We start from the raw sequence: 27,931 nt of genomic DNA, 5'->3' as shown, positions 1-27,931 counted from the left end.
ATCTTACAAGAACCCTCCCTAAGGGCTGCATGTAGCCATGGTGACAGGACATCACCACCTGTCTGCCCCTGCAATGGAGGCGATGAGCCAGAATCCAAAGCTTTGTTTTCCTCTCGCTGAACGCATACAGCACATTTTCAAAGAACCTGATCATAACAGAAACCAAGGAAGAGGAAAACAGGGTTCAAAGTAAAAAATCTGAAGGAAGTTCCAGGTTTATTAATAAAGACTTATAAAAATGAAACAGTAAAACAGTGGCTTGGAAATTTAGCTGAGTGAATGTTTCAAATTCTTCAAAAACAGTTTTGAACATAAAAGGGCTGCTTTATATCCAAGAAATCTAGAATACAGGCATTATAGAAATAGATTTTACAAAGGGCTTCAATTGTTACTATACATTGCTTTTATTCCAGTAGAAATGCACAGATTATTGAATGGTATCTCTCTGCAGTTAAGGCAGTCCAGGTTAAAACATTTTGCCAGTTTATGAGACTCAAAAGAGGTGACCAAAAATCACAGAGAAACTGGCTACTTGGTACTACTCAAGTGAAGGGAAAAAATAAACACTATAAATAATGAAAATAAGTAGGCTGAATGCACCTCAGTACAGACAGGAGACAGCTTAAACAGAATGGGAGCAGAGAACTTCCTCCTTCTTAACCTGTATATCTAGTCTATGCCTCTCCTTATGAGACAGCATTGTGAGACAGCAGCACACTTTGTAGCTGTCAGATATGGGTGCATGTCTCTACCTTATCGTGACCTTACACTAGACAAGACACAATGAATATTTCTTCTCTCTTCTCCCCATCCCACCTGGTTTCCCCAGGAAAGAGATGCAGGCTGGTAGGGATTTTCAGTGTTCAACAGGTCACAAGAAATACACATTAGGAGACTGGGGATGGATGAATTCTCCCTGTCTTGTGGTTTAGAACCATCATCAGAGGCAATACACAGATTTTACAGAGGTTGTGCTGCAGAATTGGGTTGGTTCTCCATTTCAGTGGGAAGGAGCTAGCTACATAACTCCTGGAGATCCCACAGATCCTTCCACATTTGCTGGCTTTTCCAATCAGAGTGGAAGATGTTCCTCCATCCGTGCTATACCTCTTTTAAAAAGTAAAAAATATTACCAATATATCTTCCAAATAGTACATAAGACAAAGAGCTTTGATGAAATCAGGTGCTCTCAGATACAGTATTAATTCAGTTTTGACTAGGTCTTACCACTGACCAGGGGTGAGGTGCTTATGTACTCTGCCTGTAGGTGCTCTTTCCAACAAATACCTATTTAAAAGCCAGACAGAGGCTTCCTGGCTTCAGTAAAACATTACGGTTTCATGTCTAAAAACAAAATTCAGCAAATGGTGAAGGTCACATATGCTAAAGTTAATCTGCCATCTTGTGGGTATATACAACAGTACACTGCTTTTTAATATCTACTACACAATTTATTACTGATAAACTAGTATCTCATTTTTGTATATTAACTGTCCATATATTAAGAATAAACAATAAAAGATTTCTGAATGAAAAATGTGCAACACTGAACCTGAATGACCTATAGGAATACTAATGAAGAACAGTAGGAAATGGTTGCATATATAGAATCATCAGAATTAAAAGATGTCAGTATGTTGCTCCAAACAAGCAAATGCTATTTAAAAAAAAAAAAAAAAAAAAAAAAAAAAAAAAAAAAACCACCACCTCTCCCTAAGTTGATTATCTGGGACATATATTCAGTCAGAGACAAAAAAAAATCTACAGAGCTTTTGACTATTTACTCAAAGTTAACAAACCTGGCAGTAAATAGGCAAGAAGCCATAGAAGACCTAAAGCTTTTTTGTTGGAGTCATTTGAATGACTCCAGCTGGATGCAAAAACTGTATCATGGGGAAAACATGAACAGCAGAGATCATTTTGGTCACTTGTCACCTCCAGTGTAGCTGGTTGGGGGTGGCAGAGAAAAATGGGACAATATACCAATATGCTTGATTTAATGTTGACATTAAATATTTTCATGGCAGATTAGCCTGATAGTCTGTTGAGTCAAAATTCTAGTCAAAGAATGTCTTTTTCCACTTCTAGAAATAAAGTACTATAGGAAATATGCTAATTCAGATATGACAGAAAAAAGGAAAAAAAAAGTTTAATTTTATAAATTATTTTGTATAGATTAGATCTCTACATCTAGATTATTTCTACTACATTTCATGAGAGTTGTATCAGTTCTATCATGGGGCTTTACTTGATTCTATTTAAATATTAGCAGAAATGGAAATCTGCCACAAAGAAGGATTTTGAGCTACTAACTCTTCAGGGGAATTGCTCCAAAACTTTGGTTCAGTTTACTTTCAAATAGTTCTAAAAAGTATTATTTGCAAATCCAAATTATAGATACAGGATCTGATTTTGATTTTAAACTTTTATTTTATCTCAGCACCAGTCATGGCATCCTGCACTGATTTTGGTGTGATATCTGAATACAAATATATTTTAAAAATTCTTCACACTGTTAGTGATACTGAACATCAAGTGAAATTATTTTCTACAGTTATCTGTAACTTTCCTTATGATGCACATATATTTTATATACATATATAAAATGCAGTGCAGAGAACTTCATATAGATGGATGCAGTAGCATGACACTGACAAAGGTGACAACATTGCACTAGGTGAGGTCTAGATACTGTATTTACATGGATATCTTCTAATGGGCAAAACACAACCATTAAATCTAAATCTACAGCCTCAATGCAGGGATTCTGTTCTCCTTGCCACCTACATGTGAGCATGCCTCATGCCTGTCCATTAGAAACCATGGGGATGTTTCCCTAGTGCTTAGGACAAGCCAGGTTACACCTGGAAGTAACTCATCCAGACAAGATAACAGGTTTCTCAAGAGACTTGCCATGGTAGACAGGTAGAGTTTAGTTTTGTACAACTCCAAAGAAAAGGAATAACCCCCAAAAGATCTATGCACTACCATCACTACTCTGTGATTTATTTTTTTTTGCTTCCTCAGATATTACTGAGATAGTGCTTAAGTCACACTGTATAGCTCATAAATGCATTTTGATCAATAGATAGTAACATGCTACAAAAAGAGATCACTCTCCCAAACACTATCCTTAGATATTGTAGAGATACTCGAGATACAATGTGTATGGCAGCATCTGGCACATGGAATCAGCAAATTAGTTAGAAAAAAATAATTCTTTTAATTGCTCTTTTTTTTTTTTATTTTATTTTTTAAGACAAACAGCTATGAAATGATAACAAAATAAAAGAAACAAAACCCACAAACAACCCAATGTTTCAGCATTAGAAAAAGCTGAAATGCAGTATCAAAACCCAAGATGGCAAGATGGTTCACACAGTTAGCTACTTCTAGCTCCCCAAAGGCAGATACTGTACAAATGGTATCAGCAATTAGAAATACACTACAGTGCATAACACATTATACCATTAATCATTAAATACTTTTTTTTTTTTTTTTAATAAAAATTTATTAAATACTACAAGCTACTTCAGGGGTCTGTGTGTGACACACATACACAAGATACATATTCACTAAGTCAAGTCAGCTGTATTATAAGAGAACAAATGCCATCAAGAACATCTTTGCCAGAATAAAATAAAATATAAAATAAAATAAAAATAAAATAAAAAACAACCAAGATTGTTGAATAGGCTATCTGCAAAAAAAATAGCTCACAATGCAGGAAAAGATGCTTCAGATATATGAACTACAAACCTCCTCTGAAGAAAATATCTTTAAAATTACACTAAAATGGTATTGTTTCTTCAGTGTTTCTCGTGGATATCACATTTACTCAATTACAAATTGAATAAGCTTAAGTATATTGCTCACTAAGTTGTGTTGTTCTGTTTTTCTTCCCTTCCAAATTCAAATTCCAGAGACAGAACATTAAGGTCAAGTTAAGTACTTCTGGTTTCTCATCTGACTCTGACTGAAACATTCTTGTTCCCCACAGGCTATGATTTACCTGTCACTCTCCCCAAGTAGATGATCAGCTTGGCACCTCTCTTCCCTACCCATAGCTTTCCCCACCTTCACTCCATAGGCACCAGCTAACTCCTTTCTCATATAATCTGAGACAATTTATTAGCAACAGTACTTAATTTTGAAGTTTGATGTTTCTGTTTCAGATCTAAAAAGGGAATTCTGTGACTGAATGCCACTCTGCCAACTGTACCAATTGTTCTAAAAAAGATATCACTTGTACCCACAAATCCCATCTAGCATCTGGTAGGTAATACATACACTGTGAGTATTACCAAAAAATTCTGTGTATTGTTTAAAAAAAATCAGAATGAGACAAGATTAAGAGATCATTACACTACCTTACAAATCCTGTCCAGTTACTTTATGGCTTTTGTAAATACAATTGTAGTTACTCAAGTGATGCAACTAAGATTTGAGCATACACGAATAAAAGACATCACAGATTAAAATTTTGATGAATCGCTACCAAGAGTTAAATTCTGCTTTAATCCCTGGACAGTTGGACCATGTGACTCCTATTGAATGTGCTCTTTGCCTCAAGCCTTAAGCTTTTCTTTATAAAGTGTCTTGATCTGTAAAAAAGCAATGAATAAAATAGCTAGAAAATGTTATTTCCTCCCTCTCAGTGAAGTGGGGGAAAGAAGAGAGAATAAGGGTCAACATACAGAGGGCACAGTAGAATATGTAGTAGAATAAAAGAGCACTGTCTACAAAGAAAAGTGAAAGCAGTGACATCAAAAATGCTAATTTTCTTACCTGCTGCAGTATATTACATTGAAACACTGCAAATTTCAGATGAAAATGGGACACATGAGTTTTTAGGTATTCAGTTTCAAAGGAGGTAATCATTTGCCGTAAAGAAAAGGTTTTGTTAAAAACTCAGTCGCCAGGTGAAAAATTTTTCAACCTGGCCTAGTCATCTCTGCAATTTCATGATTTTAATAAAACATAAAATAGGACTTGTGAAGTGAAGCAATGTTTTAAATAACAAAGCCAATTTCTTCAGTTTCTGTTCTATCACCCCACTGAACTTAAAGTGTTAATGTTTTCTGTAAACCCCAGACACTTCAGCAGAAAATGAAGGAATCACTAAATAAATCACTAATTGTACTAGATCATCTACTTACATATATTGAAGTTTTTCTATAGTATAAACTGCCACCATGACACTAAACTTTGTGATGCCAGTATTACACCACTTACATTCATACTTCTGAGTAATAGACAATCAAGCTCTGCAATGACAACAAGAACTATCAGCTTGTTTATGCTCAGCTTCAATGAATTGAACGGCTGACTGGGGATATGGTATGACTAACAAGAGGTGAGGGAGGAAACAGCTTTATGTCACCGCATTTTAAATGAATCTCACGGTTAAAAAGATGGGATGACTCTGTAACCAAGTGTGATCCACAGTCACTAGTCCTGAGTTGCCCTTCAAAGTAGAGCACATTAGTACATTAGCACAGTAGAGCACTAGATTGAAATTTGGGTTGAAAATCAGTATTAGTATGACTCCATTGGTTATATTTTCAGTGAAGAATCCCCTTAAAAATTACTCATCCAGAGTCCAACAGTTAAATTGAATCCGAACAAGTAAAAAAAATTATAATAGGTGCACAACTAAGAAAAAATAATGATTATTCCGTTATTCCATAGCTGGATGCAGTAAGGACACCCTAACATTCTTATCCACTTGCCTACTCCTAGGAAAACCCTTCTAATTTGTTTTTATAGACTACCACTCTGCAGTACAGCAAGCATACTTGGTGCATAAACAAGATGACCTAGTTTTCAACATCTGCAAGTCTTAGCTTGAAGCTTGTTTGTTACTTGAAAAAGGCAATTAAAAATTAAACAAGTGCAAAAGAATAAACTCTTGTTTTCCTTGAATTTCTGTGAAGAAACACGTATGCATTAACTAATATTCAATACAAAGTCACACTGGAATTCAAAACAGCAGAGGATAATTAACAGTTGCATCCTTTGAGAGCAGAACAAATCACAGACAGACACTAAAACATATCATGAAACATACAAGAAGAGTAGAGGTAAACATCTCAGGAGACGTGGTTGGGCAATTCCTTTCAAAGCATAAATCATATAAGAGAGCAGAAATTCCACAGAACATTCTTCAAAGAATTAAATAAGCTCTAAATTGATGAACAAAGTGACCTGTATATTTTAATATGGAACTTATTAAAAATCCAGACACTTAACAGAGCCACACAACTTGCAAAAAAGAAACACTTCACATGAAAGGTGACTTTTAAACTCCAGAAAGCATTTGTAAGGGCAAACTTCTTCCAGTGTTCTATTTTATTTTACTTTGTCGTCAGTTTTGCATGTTTTTGCTTGATACTGACATCTGTTATTACTTAACTACACATTTCAGGATAGATTTACTGTTAACAGCTACATAATCAAGTGTTCTAAATTTTTCCCATGAAACTTGAGGTGGTTTGTTTTTGTTTTTTGTTTGTTTGTTTGTTTTTAGAATGTAAGGTGTGCAAACTATTTTGATGATGAAATCTAGCATCCTACAGACAAGTGTTCAATCTATGATTGCTTAAGAGTTGTGTTTCCATGGAATATGGCATTCCTAAAAGAAATAGCTGATAAATCAAAAGTGAAGGTTCTCATCAGTGCAGAAATATCAATATTAGTATTCCCTCACTGTATATATAAGTATACTGTAATATACTTTTAGATTCTCATAAATTCACTCTTCACTGAATTGCCCCTATTTCTTTATATTTAATTACAACCTACTTTGACCTTTTTCCTCCTACTAATAAACAGAATTTTTAAGGAGTAAAAGAATAGCCATGTAAAATATATGCTAGTTACTTTGACATTGTTTTTTGGTAGAATCATAAAATAGTTGATAAAGAACAAAATTGGTTTAGAATTAGAGATGTTAGAATAACAAGAGTCAAAACAGCTTTAGGAGAACTCAGTCTTGCCAAACAACATTTTTTTTTCCTGAATACAGGTTTGTTTGATCAAAGGAACTGTCTTGACATAAAAGCCCTCTGCAAAGCATTTGATTAGGTTTATACAACATTCTTCGACACACAAAAAATCATTACTGTAGAGAAAAACTGTACAGGGCCTGAAATTGATTTTATCTATGTAAATTATAGATATCCCAATGTAAATGTTGGTGAGATGATACTAATACAAGGGCGCATTCTCATTCATATCCTATATGGCTGACTTCAGCCAACAGCAACACAGGCATCCTTATTTGAGAACGAAGCATTATCTTACATCACATTCTGGCATATTCTTAAAAAAAAAAAAAAAAAAAAAAAAAAAGGATAAAAAACTGTTATCAGGAAAATAAGTTATCAGTCAAGTAAGAATTGCACTTTTCATTATTTGAGCTCTGAAAACTATACTTCATGTTCTACTTACTTCATCCAACTGAATAGTGAAGCAATGTGACTATCATCTATATGTCCTTACTTTCTAAGGACATATACTTTCTAAGTAAGGACATATTTATAATTATAATAAGCTATAATTATTACTAGAATGCTAGATAAAACATTAGAATCAATATTACTTCAAGAAATATGAAATAAGCATAAGAAAATACGGAAAACATGCCAACTTCCCCTTAATTAGTTTAACTGTACTCTCATGATTTTAAGATTATGCACAAAGGAATTCAAGCTGCCCAATTCCAGTATGCTTTTCACCATTGTAACTTAAAAGGTATTTCTTTAAGTCACATGCATTTTGTTCTGAAAGAATTCTGCCTTGGTATGACTTATGTTTGGATTTAATCTTTCTACCCTTCCCTCATTCTGTTGTGCAGTTCACTTTCTTATGGTGCCATCTGAGCAAAGACCCCAGGTGAGCAGCCGATAGCCTACCAGCCAGCAGACTGCTCCCCTTCTCGGACAGCACCGCTGGGCAGATGGTCTGGCAAGCCAGTTCACTCCATCATGATTCTCCCCAGACAGGGAGACAAGTGATTCATCCCTCTTGGCAGATAAGCTGCTGACATTTCCATCTCTGTTCACTGGGTTAGCTGACAGATTGTTGACATGATCCTTTTATTTCTCCCTATTCTCTTTACACTGAAGCTTGAAACTTTAGCAGAAAGTGAGTGTTCACCTGCTGTAGTCTACAAACACCACATGGAGTCAACTCTGCTAGTAACTTCATTTTCATGGTATAAAAGTTAAGAACATATTTAAAAAATCTGCATTGCAAAGCTCAGTTTAACAAAAAAAATAGGTCATGAGAAAGAATATCATCGCAAGTCATACGATACATTTAAAATTTCATATTCTTATGTTATTTATTATGAAAACCAGAAGATTTTGGACAGATAATTTTAAGATACAGGAAAAAAAATGTTTAAGAGGAGGTTAAGAAGATACCGCTCCATCAAAAAATTAAGCCAGAACTCTTTTTGTAATAGAAATGACAAGCAGTTAAATTCAATAAAATACAGAACTATTAAGTCAATCTCCAAATGGGAACACACCTTTACAAAGCAAACAACTGGCTTGAACTTCAGGAAAATAAGGGCTCAGATCCAAAAGTTCTATCTAGCTACAAAAGATACGTTACAAATTTTAATGGCATTACTCAGCTCCATAAATTTTAAACAGCTTAATCAACAGCTTAATCTGATCAACAGCTCAACACCCAGAAAACCTAATCATATATGATGTTGTATAGGTAAATCTTCCTACAGGACTGGAACCTAACAAGTCCTACAAGACACAAATGTAGCAGAACAAAAATGGACCACTAGTCCATTAAGGACTAGTCCACTAGTGCCCCTCCCATTAAGGGAGGGGGAAAGCAATCACTAACCATTCTAAGACATGTACCCATAAATGTCCAGCACTGCTAGACATTACATGCAAGCTTTTTATTCATTCGCTGTTTGTTTTTTTTTTTAAAGTTACAAAAAAAAAAAAAAAAAAAAGCTATAAAAGCTCACTAAAATGTATTTAGATTATAATATTCAAGAAAAAAAAAAGTAGCATTTGCACCACAGTTGTATAATTTCTTAATTATCAGGAAATGTAAATGTAAAAGTAAAGAGAATATTTAGCTCTATATTCGCCCTTCTTTACCCTCAACCTCAGATTGTCATATCATTTTCTTTGAGCTCTATCCAATGCTTCTGTGCTGATCTCTCAGAAACAGCTTACACTATTTTCATCTTTAATGTTGATATGCTGTGCTTCTTTAAAAATGCTAAGCTGGAAAACTGCATGTAGAAATAAACACTAAGTATATCTAAGGCTGAATAACTATTTGGCCACATTAGCCTACCTCCAGGGTACTCATTCATGTAACATGTTTGCTGAATAACTTCAAAGTACATTGGAACTCGGAAAAATTCTAATATTTTGAATTTGGATGGTACCTGTAATCAATACGATAAAGAAAAAAAAAACCTACTCTAATCAGAAATAAAATATTCTACCTTTCACTGGAATCCAAATCACCCAATATTTTATTTCTAGCATATGAAAATGGACTGTACAAATAATAATTATTATTGTACCAACATCGAACAAACATTTCTTGTGTCTTTAAATGATACTCTGAACAGACTTTTTCCTAGCTCAATTGTGACATCTCAAATACCCTTCTCCTTTTTACTATCAATGATTTAAATCATCTACTAGCTTCTGAAGTTTCTAAAAGAAAAGAAAAAAATCCTTTCTGATAATGATAGCAGAGAATGGAATTTCTACCAGCAGTTTTTTTACTGGTAGGAGCGATACTGAAATTGTGCCTCTTTCACCCAGTTTTCTGGACAATAATCTAGAAACCACTGAAGAGATGGGGACCTTTTAAAAGAAAGGTGATTAAGTATCCCTTTTGGAAGTCTGTAGAACAGGAATTATTCAAATTAGAAGGATGTTTCAGATTTATAAATAGTATTTGCTTTTTATAATTTGTAGAACATTACCAAAAAAGGTATCAACTAAACAAACAGATGGAGTATATAGCTAAAATTTACTTCCTCAACTCCCCAAAAAAGAGAAGTCTTGAACTCAATTATCTGTTCAGGGCCCTTATCAGTTATTGCTTTTCATTCAGCAGAAAATGGTATTTATTATTAAAAGTTCCCTTGAAAACTACTTTAAAAATACACATAAGGTAATACATTTGTCAACGTATAGCCCTGAGTCACACTCAGCTGTTCACATTTTTGTATTGTTCATATGTTGTTGTTTTTTTTTTTTGTTTGTTTGTTTTAATATATATATATATATAAATATTTGAACTAACAGTGAAAGAAGTGATTTTAAATAGATATTGAAAAGTTCTTAAAATTTATGTTGTCCTGGTATGCCCTGAACTTTGTAGTTGGTTATTTTAGTGCAACAAATAGAATAAAATGCTACACTCATATCAGTGTTTCCTGAAAGAAGAACACTATAAATAGGTTCCCTAAAAAAGCATTTAAATGAACTCAATACTAGGACGGGTAATAGTCACTTTATGAAATTTTCTGACTGCTCATTAGTCAAGACTTGCCTTTGCCCAGGTTAAGTGCCTCCATTTTATTTACATGAACACAACACCAATATATGAAGATTTTATATATACACAGATATATATATACATGTATATATAAGCATCCATAGGAAGCATGCAAGAAGCACACTCTGGTTTCTAACTTACTGAAATGGCAGCAAGGCCTACCCTTTTACAGACAAAACTAGAACAATGATCAAAACAGCATTTTAAAAAGTAATATCATAAACAAAAAAGCACCGTTTTGTGTACAGATTTGTCTGACAAATCTGTCAGTTAAAAAAAAGTTAAAACAGAAAAGAATTTGCAGCATCCAGAGATACAAGACAGAAAATCACTGCCTAAATTTTAGCATTTTCCAGGAATTCACAGAACAATTGATGCCACTTCTTCCTCTCAAGGCTAACATTCTTTTTTTTTTTTTTCTTTTTCTATTTCTTAGACATGAGCAAGTGCTTCCTGCACAAACATTAAAAAAAAAAATATCTCTAAGAAAAGTTTTCAGATAGCCTCTAAAAAAGTAAAGACAAAATAACTTACTTTTCTGAAGCACATCATGAGCTGCATCACTTCCACATATTCTTAAATTCTGTCTTTCACAGTATATTTGTAATTTGTCAGTTTTAATGATAGAAGAAACTTCATGGTACTTCTCAATGGGCCTGCCAGAAGTTCACTATTCATGATGCAGCATCTATTGGGACAGTAGAAAATATTTGGTTTGAATAATTAAAATTAAATAAAAATAAAAAAGGATTGCAGTAGACAAGATTATCTTGCAAAAGAAAAGCAAACTTTGAAATTACCGTCAACAAGTCAAAAGTGAGTTCATGACTTAGCTTTAAAAATGCTTGCCCCACTAGACTTCTTTAACTCTCAAGGCTCTACTCTGTCCGTTTCCCATTTTTCATACATGAAACCCCGACACCCTTCTGCTCTCTCAGATTCTGTATCTACCTGGACATCTTAATTCCCACCCACTTCTAGGTTTGAGTTCTACCTTAGATATTGAACACAGACTATTTTGGGTGAAAGAGAAGATTTTGTACACTACACATTTCAGCATTAACTGTACTGAAATGGGACACATTATTATTGAAGGGTAAATTAGGTGAGTTAAATCTTACTAAGAATACATAACTGTTCGATTTAAAGATTTGAAAACAGTGCAATTCTACATTCATCACAAATATGCACCTGAACTTACTGGTCTGCAATCTGCTAAATTCTTAGTCTCTGAAAGTCTTGTTAATCACTTCTGGCAAATTTAGAGCCTACAATCGACAAGAATGGTAATCCCACTAGACTAAAGACTAGGCTACACCAAGCTATGCAGCAAATTTTATATACAGAGAACCTTCTCTTTGTCTGCACAGATGGACACTACATTGCACTACAAATTATTGTTTTCCAACACTTGCATAAACTAAGTCAGTTTCTAAACCTGCATATTCTGGTTTTCACTTTCAAAAAAAACAAACAAACAACAACAACAAAAAACTATTTCCCATCCTCCTCCCTGCCATCTTCATCTTTGTCCCCTACTCAACTTTCATATTTCAATATTTCAACTCTTTTTTTTTTTTTTTTTTAAACCAGGAAACCAGAAATCAGGAAATCAGAAAGATTTTCTGATTCACGATGTCTTTCAGCTTGTCTTAAGAAAATAAGACTTTAAAATACAAAACTGAATTTGGCAGAAATCAAGCATCTTTTTATGTTTTATAAAATGGAGCCCTGCAAGTAAATTCAATTTGTGGTCAAGGAGATCTAATGTTTCCTTCAAATGCATGGTAGGATAGCTTAAAGTGCTTGTAAAATGTGCTCAGTGATGCAGATGCTTAAAACATTATCTACTGCCAGAAGCTGCACCACTGGCAGTAGATTACAAGCGCAGAAAATTTCTGTCTACTATAGCAGAAAACTGACACTTTATACATGCTTACAACCAGTCAGAAAGGCCTAACAAGAAGAATAAAAGCACTTTTAATAAACACAGTGATAAAATCAGTGGTTTTGTTTGTTTGTTTGTTTCATATACCAGAATATCTTATCTCACTGCATTGGTGCTGATGAATAAGCAAGTTTTCAAAAAATATATATTTATTAAGTTGTTGTTTACCTATCTCTGTCAGAGAAGACATTTAAAATCTGGAAAAATAAGTAAATAAATAAATGATGTCCTAAGTTTTATAGGTCTGAAACAAAAGAAACCATGTTATAACTGACATCTAGCCATTGCAACTCTACAGTTCTTAGTTTTGAGTTTCTCAATGAATTAAGTATTTCTGATTGTCTGCAAATCACAGAATCACAGAATTGTAGGGGTTGGAAGGGACCTCAAGAGATCATCAGGTCCATCCACCCTGCCAAAACAGGTTCCTCAGAGCAGGTTGCCCAGGTAGGCGTCCAGACAGGCCTTGAATATCTCCAGAGAAGGAGACTCCACAACCTCCATGGGCAGCCTGTTCCAGTGCTCTGTCACCCTCACCATGAAGAAGTTCTTTCACATCTTGCTGTGGAACTTCCTGCGCTCCAACTTGTGGACATTACACCTTGTCCTGTCCCCACAAACCGCTGAAAAGAGGTTGGCCAAATCCTACTGTCTCCCACAAAATGTTTCCATCCAAACTTGTATTAAGTGAAAATTGTGTTAGGGGAACATTTTACTGTGTTGTTCTCTCCTTTTACAGTCACATCTCAGTGCCAGATGAACATGTCCCAGCAACTGCTGACAGACTGGACCCATAAAAGCTGAAACTGCAAAATTTCTTCCACATATCTGAATGGAGCAGTACAGTCAAGGTGGGCAAAAACATCAGAATCCACTGATCTAAGCACAATTCAAGAATTTAATGGTGAAACCTGAGAGCACAACCACTGCAAAGGAAAAAAGTTAACTTAGTGATGGATTCCATTGCAGCTTTTTTTTTTTTTTCACATTTCTATCTCATTACACACAATTGCCTGATATTTATGTACACATATAGTCACTGGATTATTTTTTCCCCACTGAATTCTCTTAAGCTGAGAAATAGAACTGCAGAATCACAGAACCATTTAGGCTGGAAGCATCCTCTTGAGGTCATCTAGTCCAACCCCCCGATCAAGCAGAGTCACCTAGAGCTGGCTGCAGACAGCTTCACACTGGCTATACAAATGGAGATTTCACAACCTCATTGGCCAACCTGTGCCAGTGTTAGACCACCCTCACAGTAAAAAAGGATTTTCTTTTGTTCAGATGGAATTTCAAGTGTTTTAACTCCTGTCCACGGTCTCCTGGGCGCTACTGACAACAACCTGTCTCCCTCTTCATTCTCTCCCATCAGTAATTTATACACATTACTAAGATCCCCCCTAGAATCATAGAATCATTCAGGCTGGAGAAGACCTCTAAAATCATCTAGTCCAACCTTTAATCTAGTACTAAACCATGCTATTACGTTCTGCATCTATATGTTTCTTGAAGACCTCCAGGGATGGCAACTCAACAACTTCTCTGGACAGCCTGTTCCAATGCCACACAACCCTTTCAATAGACATTTCTCCTCATATCCAACCTAAACCTTCCCTGGCACAACTTGAGGCCATTTCCCCTCATCGTAACAATAGGCATGTGGGAGAAGAGCCCAATCCCCACCTCGCTACAACCTCCTTAACAGTAATTGTCAAGTACAATAAGGTCTCCCCTGAGCCTTCCTTTCTCCAAGCTTTTAGCTTGGAGAAATCCCAGCTCCCTCAGCCGCTCCTCATAAGACTTTTCTCTAAGTCTTCGCTGGCTTTGTTGCCCTTCTTTGGGCATGAAAGGTCTCCCCTGAGCCCCCTCTTCTCCAAGCTGAACAGTCTGTTTTCTCAGTCTTTCCTCATGCTTCAGGCCCTTCATCGCCTTTGTGGCCCTTCTCTGGACTCACTCCACTAAGTCCATACCTTTCTCATACTAAGGAGGCCACAGTAGACATGGCACTCCAGATATGATCTCACCAATGCTGAGTATAAAGAGGATTAACGGTCTTGACCTGCTGGCAGTACTCTTAATGCAGTGCAGGACACTGTTGGCCTTCTTTGCTGTGAGGGTGCATTGTTGGCTCAGGATAAACTTGTTGCCCAGCAGGACCACATCAGCCTTCTCTGCAGAGATGGTTTCCACCTGGTTGGCTCCCAGCATGTGCTGACAGGACTTGGCATTGTCTTTTGCTGAACATCATGAGATTCCGCTCTGCCCAATCCTCCAGCCTGTCCAGGTTCCTTCAAACTGCAGCACAACCACGTGGTGTATAAGTCACTCCTTCCATTGCCGTATTATCTGTAAATTTCCTGCACTGTCCCACCATCCAAGACATTAATGAAGAGGCTGAATAATACCGGCTGCAGCATTGACCCATGACGTACACCCCTAGTGATTTGCCTCCAAGTGGACTTTCTGCTATAATATTATTCTCCAGCAATTAACTTAAGAACTTTGGCTTTTTTTCACTTCAAATACATAATTTTTAACTCTTCTTTGTTCAACAAATTCCATAAATATCAAAACATACACTATCAATTAAATAACTTGAGTTATAGCTTTTGTATTTGGCCACCTGCAACCAAAAGAAACTTCTGCAGCAAAATGGAAAGTCTGAGTATTACAAAGCCTAAAAACACAGGTGTTTAAAACTGACCATCTAAAGACAGGTTTAAGATATTGTGTCCTCAATCTGTGGCACTAATTTCTAAGGATGTTTTTAGACTGTTATCTTTGTACTATTAACAATTCTATGTATATTTTATCACCACTTCATTTTTGACAGAACTAGGTCTCTATAAAGATATACAAATCTGGAAGCAGAGAGAAGGTGCTCGGCAACAGAAACCTCACAAATTGTTAGGACAGAATATAAAGGCTAAAACGTTACTTTTATTGTAGCATATAAAGTGGTTAAGTTGGATTTTCTTTTTGATGTTAGTATGACAACAAGAAGCCAAAACTGTAAGACCGTTTCTTTCTGAAAGCAAAGGTGCTGTTAAATTTGATCTTGAACCACGTTTTCCACAGAACTGGCAGTAAAGCATGTGGCAAACATGCTTGTTCATTCGGACTATACAGGACCCTTGCCATGAGACCAAAGAGTCTTGCTATTCATAATCCCACATTTTCATTCATTTAGTTCATGCGCAGTCACTAATGCCTTCTACTTTAAGACTTTTATCAAGAGGAATTCTTGAAGTCAATGATGTGTAGACCAGATTTCTGGTATTAAGATTAGGCACATAAGCCTAGGTTCTCATCAAGGCCTATGTCACTGGAGTTTCAACACCAAAGGTTCTTTAAACCAAATAGATTAAAATGTAAGCTCATTTAAAAAAATAATTAAAAAAAAAAGCAATAATGACCAACATCATTCATCGGCCCTTCAGGTTAAGGATGTGAGGGAGAAAAGTAACAAGTCAGAAAACATCCTTGTAAACATATTTCTTTTAGATCTTCCTTGCCTGGAGTGTTGTCAGACAGCTCAGCAAGGACCAAACTCAGCAAATGGATTATGCCAGGTCAGCTTCTTCAATACTGAGCAGAGTTCTGATACCAAGGATGAACTACTCAACAGGTCTTTCTTTGGCTTCATCTAGCTCAAAGAATGGATAATTTAATTTAGTTGAGTGCAATATATGCAAAATGAGTAAGAATAAAAGTAGCAAGCGAGCTACACCTTTGGAGCCAAGGTTACCTAATAACTAGACACATATTGTATAAATCAATTCCTTGCCTCTTTGCTATTTATAGCTGTTAAGTGATTTGATCAATACTGAAGCATGCATTTTGCACATGTATCTAGCTGGGTGTTCTTCTCTACCCACTCAGAGTATTTATAGCTCTGTATGTAGTAGATGTGTTGCAGTACTTCATTAAATGACTTAACACCTCTAAAATGCTGTATGTACAAAAGCTGCTGTCATTTTAAATGAAATCAAATTGTCAGAAACAGCTATTCAAGGCAAAGTCCTCAAGAAAGTGTTTTTAAAATGTATCATGTTAGACATTTGCTTTTTAGATTATGTTCACCTTCAGCAATTCCTTCTTGTTTATGTCATTAAACACCAATTAAAAATGTAATGCTGTGGAATTTATTAAAACACCCAAGTAAGATGCAAAATACCAATGGAAATTGTGACTGAAACATCTTACAATTTGTGAAGAAAAAATTGAAAGAATTTACACTAAAAATCATACAAATATATAAACAAAATACAAATGTATTGAAGACAGGTAAAAATAACACTGAAAAGAACCTTGCTCATGTATAATGCTGGGATCATTTTAAAATCTGTTTATTATTTGTGAAGAAACTGTCAGGAGTCTTACGCCTAAAATTAGACTTACTGTAGCAGTTATATTTTAATTCTTGACTGCGACATCCTTTCACCTGCCCCTACACTGCACTCTTGTGAGCCACTGTGGTAATGCAGTAGCTCAAGATTAATTTTTCAATAGTATGCATTTTCTTCCATATGGAGATGCACAATGGAAGGGGAGTGACATAGCAGCTGCGTGCACAGGAAAGAATTCCTTGGTCTTAATTTGCTGCTGCTGAAGGATGCAACAAGAAAGCTAGATTTAGAAGAACTGCAACTGTTCTCTGCTGAACAGCTGCTGTACATCAGGATGACTAAATACTAATTTAGCATATAAAACTGACAGGAGATGAAGTTAAGGTGGCTTTGAACACTATAGTATGGTTCAATAATAATTGCTATTGGATAATCATGAAAAATAAGGGGTTTTTTTTTTGTTTGTTTTTTAATGGAAATAATCGACCGTAACTCATGTAGTCCCATTTCTTGGCTGTAACAGGAATCAAGGTATGCAACTCCTTCACAGCAATGTGTGTTCCTTAGTTTAAGCAGATCTAGGCTTATCCTGCCTAAGATGATTGTGTCCACATTAGTGTACTTCTGAACCAAATCTGGCAAACTACTAGAAACCTGCAGGACGTTACCTGCACCATGCAGACATTTGCAATGTTATAATCATTTTTAAGGTAACACCAATATCTTAAAATATTTAAAAATATGTATAATAATATTATACATGTATTATACAAAATAATACTGCTCTGTCAAGAAATACACATTTGGAAGGTCTGTCCAAGGTCATTTAACTAATTTTCAGTTATACAAATTGCACATTTATTTGAATAAGTTATGCAAAGTAGTGAAAATAAGTAGTAAGGAAAAAAAGAAAGAAATTGATGGAAGATCATATTCGGTAGATAAAACTACAACAGTAGCAATCCATATGCATATCTGACAATGGAAACTAGCTGCAGTCCTTTCTGCAATGTCACAAACGGTTGCTGTGGCACTAACATTGCCATTAATCGAAAACTGAAAGCCGGGGGTGGCTGAAAACTCAAAGTCCAGCCTCCAGTATCTCTAGTGTTAAACTTCTAATGTTAAAATTTATTTCCAGGATTGTGTTTCTCACACATAAATCATATTCTCTCAGTCCTCTTTTCTGCCTCCCACCCAGCTGCACCTCCACCCACCGTACTTCAAGGCTGTACTGTTTGTGCAAGGTAATGTTAATTGCTGCATATAGTAAAATGATTCTACCTTCTGTTACCCAACAGAGTTTCTTTTTCCACTCCATATCATTAATAGTCAGTCACAGAGCTATTATTCAGTCTCTGAACTCCTAAAATGAAATATCACTGATAGGTTTATATCCTTGGCAACCACACACAATATAGAGAACTGTATTTTGCTCAGCTGTAACATCATGTTCCTACTTCTGCTTGCACACAGACTCTTGTTATTGTTGTTAAATAATGTGTGTCAACAAGAAGCTTAAACAAGATATTTCATACCAGTTAATATTTAAAATATTTCTTTACTTCCCCAGCAATATCACTAGTTTGAGTTAACCACAGTCGTTCAGCCCAGTAGATCTCTCTGCCAGTTAGTATAAGCTAGGTACCTATAAAGCACTGATTTTAATATGCAGATGATTCCTGAAGTATATGTATACATACATATATGGTTTTCCTTAAATAATACCACGTCTTTATCTGTAAAATCATGGCAAATAAGTGAATTGTCTAAAATATTTGATCACATAATACACGCTATTCCTTAAAAATAAATGCTTCTTTCTGTGTTAAAGTTTTGTATTTAAAATATTTTGCTCAAATCTCTCTCCAAGCCCACATTAGGGAGGACCCCAAATAGAAGATTGTGAAAACCTTTATAGCAAATTAAATTGATTTATTAGTCACTATGAAATTTTGTATCACTATAAAAAAGTCAGGTGCAGGATATGCAACTGCTTGAAAAGATAATGTATCCAACTTTATATATGTTTGTTATTAGCATACTTTCACAAAATTAACCAATGTTTGTTAAAAGACTGCCATTTGTTATACTAAGCATGAACTGGCTTCAAATAAATGGTGTTCAAAAAGCCTTTAAAAAAATCTCTTACACTCATTACAAAATATGACCACTTCCCACCATTTGGCCCACTTTTCATCAGTCTTTCACCAGAGTCTCACTTTCTTAAGCCTTCCAAAAGACAGTCACAGCCACTGCATCTTACAAATAGTTTAACCCCAAAACAGAGAGAAAGAATTCTTCAAATTTTGAATAAAGGAGGTAAGAACTACTGGGACTACTACTGTTTCATCAGGCTATAAAGACAGTCAGAAAAAGTCCATTAGCCCCTCTATCCAAGCATATTATCAACTTAGCACAAGGAGTTTTTCTGTTCCACTATGAGGTAGCCTGTTGCTTATGTGGTATAAACACATTTCCTTTTACCTTGATATAGAAAAATGAGTATTTTTCACCAGATTTGTAGCTGACTGTAAGCTCTCAGTTCTTTCAGAGGAAGGAAGACAGAAATGTGGGAGCAGGTAAGGGAGGGTTTCTTGAGAATGACAGGTTAAAGTCACAGGCTTCTGAAGGTAAATCATAGCTGTATTGGACTAAAACATGCAGGAAAGTACTGAATGTTTAAGCCAGAGTGGATGAAATTTATTTTTTTTTTTTACACAAAGAAGATTGAAAGATAGAGAGGGGACAAATGCAACTATCATACTATATGCTGCACCCACTTCTATCAAAAAGATGTTCTCGGATAAATTATGCATCTTGTATGCCAAGCTCTTCAAAAATGTGCTTCTCTTAATAATTCACCTACAGAAAGTACGGTTTTGGACTTGAAAGGGAGATATTTTGTAATGCCTTCTGCTGAATTTGCCTACTGAACATAGATACATACACTAGAAGTAATGGGTTGCCCAGGGTGGTATCACTATCCTTGGGGGTGTTCAAGGAAAAGCTGGCCCTTGTGCTTAGGGACATGGTTTAGTGGGTGACATTGGCAGTAGGGTGATGGTTGGACCAGATGATCTTGAAGGTCTGTTCCAACGTTAATTGAATATAGAATATATATTATAATATATATAGAATTAATATAGAGTTAATATAGAATTCTATAATTCTATATCATACATACAGTCACACAGTGTACATGGATGCACTGTTATCAACATTTCCTTTCACACCCTTCATTGGAATTACTACTTTGAGTGTTAAAAAGTCTCTCTTTCCAGTTATCTGTACTGAAGACAGGGAAAATAAATAAATAAATAAAAAAGATTGCTTTTGTTAGCAAATACTTTGTTATAATTTTATAGTTATCTTTTGCTCTAGTTAGCTGTTATTACCGATGGAGATGATTCTTAGTCTTTCCTAGTGACGTTGTATTTGTCACTATTCTGGGCATTAATCCAAGTCCCAAGATAGGAATGAAAATTATAGGCTCTTCCTACATAGCTTTCCTTTTTAGCAACTTCATGCAGGCTCCACATTAGCAACTTTAACTTCTCTCAGATTTCTTCCTACATAAGTCACTCTACAAATGGATCAAAAGTGAAATAAATTCAGCTGACTGCTGTAAGGGAATTTGTTCTGTAATTTCTTTCTTAAAATAGACTTCTTTTTTTTCCAAATCCAACTAAAGCTGACAGATTGTTTTTGTTTTCCCATAGTAATCTCTATAGTATCCATCACATTAATATCTAAGGGAAAACATTAATAGAACTTACTTCACAATGGTTCTGTATGATGGAAAATATTATTTTCATCGTTTTAGCACATAGGGAATTCATGCACAGAGAAACCGTACTTTGTGTTCAACATCATATAAGAATATTATACTGAAATCAGGAATAACTTCCTGAAAATAAATCTGTCTCCCCCCTAATTCTTTCAGAGTTTTGGGAAATATTGCCATGTATTTTTACTTCTGATCCATAAGGCTAATTAAGTGGAATGCTAAACACAACTTTTTGATTTGATCTAATTCATCATACTACCCCAATGGCTAGGAGCCCGTCATGGGTCACGATTCATTCTGTAAAATATTAACAAATCAGAAAGTTGTAAATGTTAAAAACACTAAATATTAACTAACAACAACAACAAAAAAAAACTCGAACAACTAAATTTAATTCACTCCTAGTCTGAATTAATTGACAGCAAGTCTATTTTGAAGCAGGAGACAGCACTAAGATGTCACTGGTACCATCTGTCTTTTATGCGGAGAGATTTGTAAGGTGCATCCACATCCTACTGCTAATGGAAAATTTCTGCATTCCAGTATATGGTGCCCATACACAGCAGTAGGAGTATGTTTGACAAAACACTGCTCTACGTCTACCAAATGCCTTGGATTATGTAGCATAGATTCCTTAGAAAGAATGTAATATTTCACTGAAGTTAAAATCAACATATTAACAACACACTGGAAATTTGCTAGATTTTTTTCTTACTTTCTGCTCAGACTCTTCCTCTTTCTTTACTTCTACTTATTTATAATATTGAAAAAATAAGGAAAACATATTTGCATGGAGCTCTTCAACCCCACTTTAAAATAAAATCAAGAAATGTTGCCATAAAGTTCTTTGTTGCCTTTCACAATGAAATGTATTCATTTAGGATCAAAATATGCAATCACATATGATTATAAATTGAACAGTGATTGGGAAGCACTTAGTCACCTAACCAAGATAAAACTTTGAGTGACAAATCAGAAAATACTTCTGAAAGAAAAATCTGAGAGGCTGCAAACACAATCAAAAGAGAAACTAAATTGCAGGGAAGTCATTAGCAAAACAACATTTGACAAGTCCAATTGCCTCCTACCTATTTTTGTCCTGCCATTTTAAAATCATCACTTCCCACAGTCCATTTCTACTTTTCTCCCTCTTTCCTCCTTCCCCTTGCTAGCCCTTCTGCAAAACAAAAGCTAACTGTTCTCCCTTTCAAAGCACAGTCTTTTCACTTACTAACCCCCTCCAAACTTTCATTACTGTAGAACTTACTATGAGACTTTACAGATACAAACAATTCCATCAGATATACAAGTAACCAAAACACACAAGAAACATAATGAAAAAATCCCTTACATCTTACTGGTGAATGTAACTGATTATGTCTTACACTATATTCATACAATATCAAACCATTTAGAAGTTACACCATTGACTTCACCGTGCCAAAGGTTTCATCATTAATATTCTATCTATAAGACAGATTTTAAAATAACAAACAAAAACTTACGCGGCGTTAACAGTTTCCAAAAGTACAGTTAAAATGTTCAATAACTTCATACATTGTAAATAAATTATAATGTATCTTGTTCTCGCAGTGTTTTATGCTGTAAATAAATACTTACTTGGCTTAACTCAAACACCAACTTTCTTCATCAGGTTTACCATCTCCTCGCCCTCTGCACAGAAACAAAGAAAGACGAGCTTGCTAATGATTAAGACTCAGAAATGGATGAACAGCTGTAAGGCATGCAAAGTTACTAAGATTGTTATGAACAAGCTAACAAAAGGAGTTTGACTAATGCCTGACACAATTAACGCTTACTGTACCTCATTTTTGTCATATACTTATGCCACTTGCTATTTAAAAAAAAAAAAAAGAGAGAGAAGCGGAACAGCATCACCTTATTTTAATTTTATTTTCATCTTTGACGAATCCTTTTGAAGATGTTAAAAGTACCCCCAATTGATTCTAAGTTCAGGTGCTCTTTTCACCTTTTGTTTTCAATTGCCTTTGTGCTTGCTAAAAAAAGAAATTAAATAAATAAATAAATAAATAATCCTATATAAGCAGTAACTGAAGTAAGCGAGAACCCTGACACTGATTTCAGCTCTTACCAGCTACCACCTACACTAACCGACACATGTCGATAGCCTGGAGAGGTTCGTTAGCCCTTTGCAGTACACAACTAAAAGAAGTCAAATATTGCCCCCTTGTGTCTGAAGGACAAAGCACGTCGTTTACGAATTGCTGACATTTAACATTAGAGCCTTTCTATCTTGACAATACAGTCTTTTCAACGGAAATTTGCAGAAGCTTGGAGGACTGAGGTGATGCGTAATCACGTACTAAGGAGCATAATTCTCCTTAACGCCTGCTGGATGAGCACATCACGACACAGCTCAGAAAGGAGCTTGATGAGCATATAGCTACATGAGTAAAAAACACTAATTTCTGCAAAGTGGAACTAAAAATATTAGAAAATAATTAATATTGTGTATTAGGGAAGCAAGAGAGATATATGTCAACATATAAGAAAAATGGGTCTTATACTCAAAGTACATTGTCTTCTCTCTTCTTTTAGAAGAAAAACACTGACTACAGTGACCTTAGTTTTCCAAATGAGACCATGGTTCATCATATTGAAGGCATCAGTTTAAGCTACTGCAAGTATACATTCAGTTTACAATTCACTTCAGAAAACACAGAAGAGATAGTCACTGAAATGCAAGGGAGTTGTGTAGTCACTAGTATTTGTTTTGAAGACATTAAGAATCAAGGCACAGAAAGATGGGGCCAAAGCTAGTAAAAGAAATTAATACAATAACACCAATTTCAGCCCTTTGAAAATAAAAGCAAGTAAATGCTGATCAAAGCAACAGATTTTATTTTTGCACAGGATCTGTTAAGGCACTGGAGGAATACAATAGTAAAGGCTTCAGCGTCGTACTTCACTTCATGTTGCCAGCAAAGCAAAAACATCCAGCAGAATACCAGCACTTGCATACCAACAGCCTCTACTGCAGTTCAGAAAGAGAACTAAAGGAATTAAGCTAACTAGCTGGTAACTGTGCTGCCATTATATTCAGCATAAATCAAAACTACGCACACAGCAAAGAAGTTTCACCCACTTAAAAAAACACCCTTTATACAAAAATATATGCCAGCACACATCTCTGTCCCTACTTTTCCCAGCTATGACTTTATTATGCTATGACTTTGACTTTGCTATTACTGTGACTATGACTTATTATTACTTTAACGAGATGGAAAGAAATGGTGAGTTTCCCTTTCAAACTTACCACATGACATAGTATGTAAAACTTGTATGTCATTTAAATTAAATGAACAGTATTTTGCCACTGCTAGCAAGTAAAGCAGATCCTATTGTAGCTCTTGAGATGTTTTCCCCCTCCAGACACTTGGTTTGACAGTGCAGGTCGTGCTATACCTCACATAGAAAATTTTTATTATCAGAGAAGTCTGAAGACCCAATATCAACAATGAGAACCATTAACCAAACATTACCAACGCTACCTACACAAGACCTCTGTTTTAGGGGCTTTGCTATATTTCTCCAAAACAGATTGATTACAGAAGCTATAATTCAAGGAAAAGAAAAGCTTTACAGGCAGATTCCAGCTCAGATGTTTGTCCACTAACTTCACAAACACTACAGGTCAAGTATGAGGGCCAAGTTAGAACTTTTAAGAGGGCACATAAATGTTTTCCTCAAACAATAATTCTTTTAAGTACTTGCTCTAACACTTTAAACTGCTAATGCTCCAGGAGACCAGGTGCTCAGTGTTTAAGCTACTCAACCAGGCAAAACAAGCAGTCTGCTTATATCTGGAAGATGAGGAGGTCATGTTCCCTGTTAGTCCTGAGCCTCCTTGTAGGGGTGTCTCATTAAGAGGAACAATTTTCATTCCATCTTTCTTGGACACATTACAAAGGCTCATTTCTCAGCAAAATCTTTTTTAACAGTGGTCCATAACCACTTGTAGTAGCACGCAATTAGGTATCTAAATTAACTTAGTGTTAAGAACAGTAGCTCTTTTTTAAATATGCTTGCCTCATGGACAATGAGGCTACTAAAAAGTAAAAGGTCACCAGCCTTTTCAGGAAGGATAAATGAGTTTGACGTTAAAGTGTCATGTGATTATAACAATCACCCTCTAAAAAAAAAAAAAAAAAAAAAAAAAAAGCTTTTACTTTTAATTTAGTCATTCATTTAAAGCAAGAGATGAAAGAGAAATTTCATTTCCTGTTGTGTTTGTCAATTCTCATCACATGGCTTTTCTTTTTCTATGCCAGCTTTGTGTCTGAATTTTCTTTCTTACATTCTCTCTATTTTCAGATGATCTACAGCACATCCTTGGAGTACACAAACAACTTAGAGTACCGAGTTTTCTCTGTTTATTGCCTTTCTTGCTTTAACACATTTAATGTTTATGAATGACTATTTTTATTGGCATTTAAAAATTGATACCTCAAGCAGTAATATTACTAAAGCAAAAGCTGTAACAATTCAGGCTTCTCCACAAAGCTCTGCCAACACAGCTCAATGGCATCGCATCTATCATTGATTACTGTTTCTACTACTTTGCCCAGTGGAGATGTCAGGCATACTGGTATGTAGTTTCCTGCATCATTCCTGGAGTCTTTTTAGGCAGCCACCTTGGCCATTTTCCAATACCACTGAGCACAACTCTTATTAAGCAGAAGCTCACCACTTGCTGTCCCTAGGGTACAAATAAATTTAGGATTCCAAGATGACTACATTTCATCATTTCAAATCATTATTGCTTGTCTTTTCCATTCACTCTATGATAATTCAGTTTGAGGCATATTCTCTGCCTTGTCTTCCATATGGAAAGAGATCTGCCATGGAAATCTTCCCAAAAATACTCCCCAGGGGAAAAATAAAAAATAAAAAAATCCTTTTCCTGTTCTGGCTTTATCACAATTGTTCTTTCTCCCCTCTCTCTCCCCATCCCAAACCTTAATTCTATGTGGGTCTTAAGGATTCTCTTGCAGGATTTCTGCTTATAAACATTAGCGTAATTAATATTCCTTTTTGCTGGTTGCTCCTCTGTCTCATTTTTAGCCCACCTTTATGTGTTTTCACATTTGTCTTGAAGGTGTATGATCCCATCCCTTTGGACACAACTTCCTTGTGTGCTCCTGCTTGGAAGATGCCTTCTTTTTTAGATAACTGCCCTTCCCCTATGGTTTATCTATGCTGGCATCCTTCATAGCACGGCCCTCCACAACCACAGGGGTAAACAATTGTGCAAACAATTGCTGTCCTGCAGCAAGGTCCTAAAGAACATAATGCAAACATTGGATTATGGACTTCTGGTGAATCCGGTAATTTTTCACAGTGAACTATTACTCTCATTGTGAAGAGAAAAGCTAGTATTAAGCTTTTAATACAATAACCACATCCCAAAGCACAGAGCAATCCAAGTGACCAGAGACTAGTCTCATAGTGCAGAAAAAAAACCCTCTACACCATTACTGGGGAAAAAACAATTCCTTTCGCTAATATGCTGAATGAAAGCTTGTAAGTTTACAAATGTTTCTCTAAATCATGCCAATATGACTGATATAACTGAAACTCTGAGACTCTTAATTAAGTGGGTGTCACACTTGGGCACTGGTCCCCTCACACATTAAGAGCTGTGTGGTAGGAGCTTGACTTAATTGGCACCAAATAAATGCCTGAGGAATGTATCTGATTAACAACAGGGAAAAACAGGAGAAAGCATTTGCACAAAACAGAAATTATTTTCTGAGGTAATAAATGCATACTCCAAACTGGAATTAAAATAAAATCACAGAACTCAGAAGGACTATTGTACAGCATGTGGGTGTTGGATAAAAAGGCTTTGTGTGGAAGTTGCTACATTACTTAACAAACATACAGAATCTGTCTGAACAGCATCATAAAAACCTACCATACTTTACCATATTTATAAGGCTTTATTACACTCTGCCTTAAAACAGCATCAGCTTCGTTCCTTGTTTAAACACAGCATTCTTTGTAGAAACCAAGGGAGGAAAAAAAAAATAAAGCATTGCTACTAAATCACAGGAACTTTCTTTGTACCTTAGGCCTCCAAAATTTTCTCTGCTGAGTCATGTCATCTGACTGGTCACACAAGAATACATGTCAGATTGTAACTTGTCATGGAGTTGATTAGAGATTTCTTTTGAAGGAACTGAAGCTAATGTGCTTAAGCTATTGAACAAAAATGTCATATACGCTCTTTATGTTCATTTTGTTTTTCACATTAAATCACATGCATCATAGAACCTTTAAGGACAAAATGACTGATGCACAGCAGATGCACTCCTTTAACCACTGCAACTTGCCCTAGCAAAACATTATTAAATATGTGTTCTTAAGACTGTATAAAGCAAATTAGCATGCTCTGTTTTCTGCTGCTATGTTTTATAGTTGTTCTCAGTGTTTTTTACCTTAATGATTTAATAGTTTAAAATCTTGCATTCAAATTCTGTTGATGGGGCCCTGCAGTCATTGCCGTAAATTCACAAATTTATTTTTTTGACCCTCATAAGCTATATTTTGCCTCCAGTAATTCTTCACATGAATATCTGTAATTACTTCTGTTGTTTACTACTTCATATATGGTTTTGCTTAAGATACACATTTGTGTGTCTTTTTTTTTTTTTTTTTTTTCCTGAATGCTTACAGAATATGTTTCAGCTGGAGGCTGCCTGGTCTCAACTCACAATAAGTGAGGTAATTAGAGATTCTGAGTTTTCGGCCCTGTAATTTTACCTCTTTTAATTAGGGGTCAGCCTGTGACCCCAGCACATTCTGTACCTGGCTTACCCTCCTTCTGCTGATTTAGCATTCTTTCAAGAAACTTACCTCACCTGAGGAGAAAAAATAATGAATACAGCAGCAGGACCTAGTAAAGAACCCCTATGTTGAAAACTACATACAAAAAAAAAAAAAAAAAAACAGCTTTGACAGCGGAGCTGCTTTCAGCTATGCACCCTACACAGAAAGCTCTATATGTGCATTCAGGGTTAAAAAATAAGTAAGAAATTGTGAACTTGGGGTGTCCTAAGTTCAAGGTAGAGGAGCTTACTTTCTGGGCCGAGTTTCAAACTGAGGAGGAGTTGAATGAGAGCCCCCTCGCCGGGGCTGCGGGCAGGACCCAGGCTGAGGGGCTCTGCGCCGCTCCAAGTGGCGGGAGGCGGCCGCCTGAGGGGAGCCCGCGCCGCCCCCCCGCAGGCTGCCCCG

The 27,931-nt window shown here is 35.7% G+C and overlaps 1 long non-coding RNA gene across 3 annotated transcripts; it reads right to left on the bottom strand.

Moving 5' to 3' along the window:
* Nucleotides 1–197: 197 nt before the first annotated feature.
* LOC137858220 (uncharacterized) lies at nt 198–27,915 on the bottom strand. 3 transcript variants are annotated; one of them, XR_011097575.1, is made up of 5 exons: nt 27,777–27,915; nt 22,274–22,327; nt 11,098–11,251; nt 4,789–7,323; nt 3,276–4,604 (listed from the first exon to the last, which is right to left on the bottom strand). It is a non-coding gene; the product is annotated as an uncharacterized lncRNA (long non-coding RNA). The 3 variants fall into 3 exon arrangements; XR_011097576.1 differs by lacking the exons at nt 3,276–4,604; nt 4,789–7,323 and adding an exon at nt 198–1,109; XR_011097574.1 differs by lacking the exons at nt 3,276–4,604; nt 4,789–7,323 and adding an exon at nt 8,357–11,016.
* Between the last annotated feature and the right edge of the window lie 16 nt (nt 27,916–27,931).

Source organism: Anas acuta, chromosome 6 (assembly GCF_963932015.1).
Source record: "Anas acuta chromosome 6, bAnaAcu1.1, whole genome shotgun sequence".
Lineage (NCBI taxonomy): Eukaryota > Metazoa > Chordata > Aves > Anseriformes > Anatidae > Anas > Anas acuta.
The sequence above is the reverse complement of the archived record's forward strand: the minus strand, read 5'-3'. Positions and strand labels throughout refer to the sequence as shown.